Source organism: Mirounga leonina, unplaced genomic scaffold, assembly GCF_011800145.1.
Source record: "Mirounga leonina isolate KUSES-001 unplaced genomic scaffold, KU_Mleo_1.0 Mir_168, whole genome shotgun sequence".
Lineage (NCBI taxonomy): Eukaryota > Metazoa > Chordata > Mammalia > Carnivora > Phocidae > Mirounga > Mirounga leonina.
In genome coordinates this window covers 39,383,223-39,389,222 of record NW_023270426.1, presented here as the reverse complement: position 1 = coordinate 39,389,222, position 6,000 = coordinate 39,383,223, and positions in this window count along the sequence as shown.

The window sequence follows — 6,000 nt, the reverse complement described above, 5'->3', positions numbered from 1 at the left end:
TTTAAAAAAAAAAATCCTGACTGTCAAAATAAATCAGCAAATAATAAATCATAAATCAAAATAAATCATAGAAGACTGAATAAATAAGACGAAACCACTAAGCTTTAAAAAGGTAGAATAGCAAATGCCATAAATAGTCAAACTCTCATGAGAAGAAATCCAGGGACTCAAGAAACCTATTGGAAAAATTTTCAGCCTTATTAGTGAACAAAGAAATGCACATCAACCAAGGAGACGTACTTTTTTTCTATTGAATTAGAAAAGTATATAATGATTAAACACTTTGCTGGTGAGGATGAAAAATAGTGGGCACTATGGTACATTCTAGTGGCTGTACAAACTGCTTCAGAATTTTCCGACCCTATGTTGGGTCCAAAATGCTGGATCCACTCTAAATCAAGAGCTAGTAAAATGTCTCCATTTCTGCCTTCTGCCAAGATGGCAGACTAGCATCTGTTGCAGGCTGCTACCCTCAAAAGCAATTCTGCAGAAATTGTAGAAGAGGAAGGTATGGATTCCAGGAACAGCACCTCCCACAATGACAGTGAGAAATCCCGGGGAAGACTACAGCCTGTCCTAAAAGAGTAGGAGGAATTGGGTGGCTCAGTCTGGCATGAAGGGCTGCTGCATGTGACAAAAGGAGGATGGGTTTGAATAAAGCTTCTAAGTTCTATTCTTTCTTCTCTTTTGGGTTACCTTGGAACAATCACCTCAGACACTGATGTGCTAGGAACAAAATCAGGGCAATGTTTTAAGTCCTGCTGGGGTATGGTGTTAGTGAAAGCAGGACAGTGTCTTTCTTTCGGCATGGTTCTTCGAAAGCCTTAGGGCTAGGACTTCACCCTAGCCTATTCCCAACGTTACCCTTTCCGAAATTTCGCAGTAAAGGCTTGGTGTTGGGCCATCAGTGGTTCTGTTGTGCCTACGACTCTCCATCCTTGAGTCATCTTTTCTTCTGTTCCCTCATTACACCTAGACTGACACAGACAAGGGCCTGACTTTGGGTATGCACTGGTGCACATTATTAGAGAGATTAGCTGACAGCCCAGGAGAACATGAGCTCAAAGGCAAAAAGAACTAATGGATGAAAAATTCAACTTGCTAAGAGAATGACCAAAAATTGGACAATATTTACCATCCGAGTTAAAAATGTTGGAATAGAAACCCTGAGAAATTAAAATAAGCATTGGATAGATGCAGGGATACATAGCTAAGGAATGAGATAGTGAAGTGGAAAATCAGAACTCTCCCAGATAGCAACAAAAAATGACAAAGAAATAAAGCAGAATAGGAAACACTAAGAAATTTAGAAGGGAAGGGCCAACATTTAGGACATGGGAGACCCCAAAGGAAAAAAAAGTAAAAGTAAAAAGGAGGAAATATTTAAATAAATAATTTGGGATAAATTTCCAAAAATTAAAAAAAAATGATAAAACATTTCAGATGAAAAAAGAGAAATAAGGAAATATCTAGACATGATAAGGAGATTTAAAGAATATCAAAGACAAAAAAAATCTATAAAAGCTTTCTAAGAGAAAGAACAGATCATCAAAAAGGAATAAAAGTCATACATCAGATTTCTTATCAGCAACATGAGATGCAAAAAGGCAATAAAGTAATATATTTGAAGAACTGAAAGAAAAAAAATCTCAAAACTAGAAATTTATACCCAGCCAAATTTTCAATCAAATTTGAAAGTTTAATAAAAATATTCTCATGCATACATATGTCAGAAGGCATACCACATAGACTCTGGCTGAAAACATTGTGGAGAAAGAAAAGTCTAGACTCTACAGCAAGAGATAAGAGAAGTATGGGTGGTAGAGTAACTTATTAAGGTCTATGTTCTTTTATTTTTAAAAGCCAGGACTAAAGAAAATGAAAACTCTTATATCCATAATAAACAAAAATTAAAATTCTAGATTTTATCAATATGGTAAGTGGGGGGTTAGATAGGGAGTCCTACAGGGACATGAGAGTGTGTTAAATAACTTTTCTTTTTTTTAAAACTTATTTCTTTTTTAAGATTTTATTTATTTATTTGACACAGAGAGAGAGAGAGAGAAAGCACAAGCAGGGGGAGCAGCAGAGGGAGCGGGAGAAACAAGCTCCCCACTGAGCAGGGAGCCCGACACGGGGCTTGATCCCAGGACCCCGGGATCATGACCTGAGCCAAAGGCAGATGTTTAACAACTGAGCCACCCAGGCGCCCCTTAAAAAATTTTCTTGTTAGTTTTTCAGAGTCCATCGTCTCTCAACTGAGGGTTCTAGAGGGGAGGGGGGTGGAAGGATGGGTTAGCCTGGTGATGGGTATTAAAGAGGGCACGTTCTGCATGGAGCACTGGGTGTTATGCACAAACAATGAATCATGGAACACTACATCAAAAACTAATGATGTAGGGACGCCTGGGTGGCTCAGTTGGTTGGGCGACTGCCTTTGGCTCAGGTCATGATCCTGGAGTCCCGGGATCGAGTCCCGCATCGGGCTCCCTCCTCGGCGGGGAGTCTGCTTCTCCCTCTGACCCTCCCTCCTCTCATGCTCTCTCTCTATCTCATTCTCTCTCAAATAAACAAATAAAATCTTAAAAAAAAAAAAACTAATGATGTAATGTATGGTGATTAACATAACATTAAAAAAATAATTTTAAAAAATTTTCTTGTTAGGATTAAGTTATAGATATTAATAAAGTTTAAAAACCAACAGTATAAATAAACTCGAGTGTGGGTATTAAAGGACAACCACCAAAAGAAAAAATATGATAATACATAACTATTAGAAGAAGAAAAAATCACACGAACTCCCTAATGGAAGCAACAAAGGAGAAAAAAGAAATAAAAAAAGATAGTTAATGGTAGAATAAAATAAGCAGACAGAAACAAGCCCTAATATATCAAATAAATAATGCAAATGGTTAAACAAATCAATTGAAATTCAGATTTGGATTGGACTTTAAAAAAAATTCAACAATATCTTCTCTGTAAGAGCCATATTTAAGACAGAAAGTCAACAAAATATTAAAGAAAAAAAGGCATATACCAGGAAAGTATTAAACAACAGGAAGCTTAAGTAGCAATGGTAATAACTTAGCAGAATTTGGGGCAAAAATTATAAATGACAAAAAAGTTATTATATCCTAATAAAATAAAATATAGGATCATAAAATATGATCATTAAAAATATATGCATCTAGCCTTGAAATACAGCAACAACTGCCAGAACTGTAGGGAAAAAAAAATAGGTAAATCAACAACTGAATGCAGACTTTAATACACCCTTAGGAACTGAAAGATCAAGCAGATAAACTAAGTGCCACAAGAACTATTAGATGGGTAGAAAACTTGGCACTTAGGCGGAATGCACATCCTTTTTAAGAACTCACAGAATAGGGGCGCCTGGGTGGCTCAGTTGTTAAGCGTCTGCCTTCCGCTCAGGTCATGATCCCGCAGTGCTGGGATTGCGGTCCTGGGATTGTGGTCCTGGGATAGAGCCCCGCGTCGGACTCCCAGCTCAGCCGGAAGCCTGCTTCTCTCTCCCCCACTCCCCCTGTTTGTGTTCCCTCTCTCGCTATCTCTCTCTCTCTGTGTCAAATAAATAAAATCTTAAAAAAAAAAAACTCACAGAATATTTACAAAAATAGATTGTATATTAAGGGAAGAGACGTGAATAGCACGTTATGTCATGTATTCTAAAAGTTAAAATGTAACTCATTAAGGAGTGCATTTGCATGAGCATCCCGTGATGTATGGAACTATTGAATCACTATATTGTATGCTTGAAACTAATATTACACTGTATGTCAACTAACTAGAATTTAAATAAAAACTTTAAAAAAGTAACTCATGAAGATATTCTTAAAGTTTTACTTATTGAACAATCACCAATAGCCCTCAAAAGACTTCAGTGACATTGCCGCTTTTTCCACTGGGTAAATACTTTGTCTCTTGCAAATGTTTATTTAACCCAGTTTACTGTGCCTCCTATTATTTTAAAATTACATTTTCAAATCTTTCTTTACTTGTGGATACAATGTCTTCTCTTCCCGGGAGGTCTCAAAGCAATTCCTGGAAGGTTTATGTGGGAGACCTTTGCATTTTACCCTTGTAGAGAGGAAACTCTTCAAAATTCATACGGTGAATACTGAAGGGTAATGGTCTCTGGCTCGTGGCCGATGGTCACTCTCATATTTTTTTCTATATGCAGTTCTTCAGTAAATAACAAGAGCAATATTTCCAAAGTTTGAGTCTCTGGTCTTTTTTCTTATGACATAGGCCACGTTGGAAAATTCATTAATTCTAGGGGTTAATGTTATACATACTAATTAAAACAAAAGGATAGGGGCGCCTGGGTGGCTCAGTTGGTTAAGCGTCTGCCTTTGGCTCAGGTCATGATCACAGAGTTCTCGGTTCGAGCCCCGCATTGGGGGGGGGTGTGGTCCCTGCTCAGCAGGGAGTCTGCTTCTCCCTCTCTCCCTGCCCCTGCCCCTGTGTGCGCACTCTCTCTCTCATGCATGCCTTCTCTCTCAAATAAATAAAATCTTTAAAAAATATAACAAAAGGACAGCTTCAAATATAGGAAACTGTTGCATTTTGAAAAACAGTCTTTGAAAAAATTAATAAATTTTTATTAATAAATTATTGTTTATTAATATAAATGATATAATTACAAATAATAAATTAGTATTTAGTTTAGAACTAAATAATAATGAAAACTATACATGTCAATATTTGTAGGATATGGCTAAAGAAATACTTAAGAAGAAATTTACAGCTTTTAATACTTTTATTTGAAAACAAAGGAGGTTATAAAATAAATGGTTATACATATACGCAAGAAGCAACAAAAGCAACTAACTGGAGAGCATGGAATAGCATTACTGGATGTGAATGTGTGTGGCTTCTGCAAACTCTGTGTGCCATAAATATCAATGTATCTATTAAGCCCAATTAAATTTTTTAATTTAAATTTTCTTGCTGCAGCCATGCTGAATAGACAGTCGATGACAGGGCTCATCTGATCCTGTACAGAGTTCAGCTGGTGTAGAGAGAGTGACCTCACCCAACTGGATTCCCATTCTCAAGGATTTGAACCCAGAGACCTAGAGGGACGTTTCAAGTTATTAGTGGTTTAATGGGAGTTGAGCCAACGGCCCTGTATAAGGTGAGGAGGTAACGGAAGATGACTGAGAGACTCTGCAAGTGGACCAGACTGTAGAAAGAGACAGGGATGAAGGAGACCACACCATCGCCAAGAAATAGAGAGCTTCTGATATTGCTGCGCTTCCTGTCACTGCCTGTCCTTAGAGTCTTTGAAGTTTCCGAGTCCTTGAAATTAACTTCCTTCTTTGGCAGAATTAGTTTGATTGTTCTTGGTAACTGACAAATCTTGGTTCTAATGCTACACCATATAATTGTGCACATGGGTTTTTTTTTTCCCTTTTTTTTTTTTAATAGGGATTGTGTTTTGGGTTACTTTATCTCCGGTTATCAAATGAATGGGACTTTGCCAAATATTTGCTTAGAAAAGCTGCTATATAAAATATTAAATGAATACGGCATCTACTTTTCCAAGAACGATAAAATTTTTGTGAATCCGTGCCTCTCTAGCTAAGATTTAGATCAATCTACAAGCAATCCAACCAATGAGAACCGAGCAATGCCTTGATCCTGTGTAAGCCTCACACATGCCTCTAGTTATGTTATCTATCAGAATTTGGTAGTTCAACTGTTATAGCATCTACTGTGGAACAGGCAACACTCCTAAGTTAAGGATGTTTATGTTTGATGAGTCATAAGAAAATTAAGATATGAAATATGCTGAGGACACGGAGGGGGTAGACATTCTGAATTGAGTTAGGGAAGGGAAAAAATGCAAAAGAAAGTGACGGGCAGAATGCGGTTTCATGTGTTTGATCTTCTCCTGAGTCTGACCCTCCCCAGCGGCTGCTTCAGTCAGCTCCAGACCTGGGCAGTATGCTGCGGTGAGGTGTTGGATATTGCAGG